The sequence below is a fragment of the Sardina pilchardus genome, chromosome 20 (assembly GCF_963854185.1).
Source record: "Sardina pilchardus chromosome 20, fSarPil1.1, whole genome shotgun sequence".
NCBI lineage: Eukaryota > Metazoa > Chordata > Actinopteri > Clupeiformes > Clupeidae > Sardina > Sardina pilchardus.
The window spans coordinates 24,092,582-24,093,926 of record NC_085013.1 but is presented as its reverse complement, the minus strand read 5'-3'; positions in this window follow the sequence as shown (position 1 = coordinate 24,093,926).

The following is a 1,345-nucleotide window of genomic DNA, read 5'->3' as shown; positions in this document are numbered from 1 at the left end:
GTGTGTGTGTGTGTGTGTCTGTGTGTGTGTATGTGTGTGTGTGTGTGTTTGTGTCTCTGTGTATGTGTGTGTGTGTGTGTGCGCGTGTGGAGACAATGTGGCGGGTGGACGGTTGTCCTCTGCTCTCCCTCTCTCTCTCTCTCCTCTCTCTCTCTCTCTCTCTCTCTCTCCTCTCTCTCTCTCTCTCTGTCCCCTGAGGAAATATCCAGAGCTCTGCCAGCACTGTCCAGATGTCCACAGGCGGCAGGCATCCCTACCAACCACTGTTACTAAGCAAGAAAAAAAAGCTACAGCATATCACATTTTCAATATGCTCCACCAAAAACTTCCCTCCCTTGTTATTCCTGAGTGGAATAACAGAGCATTCATCCTTATTTTCAACAGTCCGCTGTCCTGTTCGTAAGCAAATTTAAGGTCAGCTGCAGCAGCATGGCTTGGTGTCAGCTTTGCCATGTTTTGCATCGTGAAGCCGAGCGTAGCACAAAGCGTGACTGTGTTCACTTTTCCAGTCGCGGTGTATGGAAATGATGATTTTTCTCCCCGTATATTCCTGATCCCAGCGCAGTGCCGTTGGAAATGATGATTTTTCTCCCCGTATATTCCTGATCCCAGCGCAGTGCCGTTGGAAATGATGATTTTTCTCCCCGTATATTCTGATCCCAGCGCAGTGCTGTTGGCGCGCAGCTTCTCCAGGGGTGTCTGTCTAATTGCACTCCAGGTGCTCTCAAGGAGCGAAGGAGCCTAATTAACTTCCAAAGTGATCGTGCCGAGCAGTCATTTTCCCGACATGACAGCACTTTATTACTCCAGGTATTTATAGATCAGAAAAAATAACAGTTTTTTTTTTTTGCATTCATTAACGTGCAAAATGATTCGAGTCGCTTGAGAGTTTAGCTGTGCATTTAGTTGCACTTTTCGATATCAAAAGGGGGATTTACTGTAATGAGATAACACACACATCTTTAGGGCTGGGGGAACGTGGTACTGTCAGCTTTAGATATAACTGTGATGTTGACTGGAGAAGGCATCAGAGAAGGCACTGTGGATGCTGAGGCTTCTGCACGTGCTCACTGAAGGTGCCGTGGAGAGAGAGAGAGAGAGAGAGAGAGAGAGAGAGAGAGAGAGGGAGGGATGGAGGGAGAGAGAGAGAGAGGGAGAGAGGGAGGGAGGGAGGGAAGGGGAGAGAGAATGAGAAACAATGACATTCTTTCAGTTAACACTGCAGGCTCTAGGACCCAGAGGGCCACCCAGCCCGAGCTTCCCCGTCAGGCTTGCACAGCAAGAGGGCTGAAAACAGAGTGCAGAGAGAGCGAGAGAGAGAGTGAGAGTGAGTCAGTGAATGAGA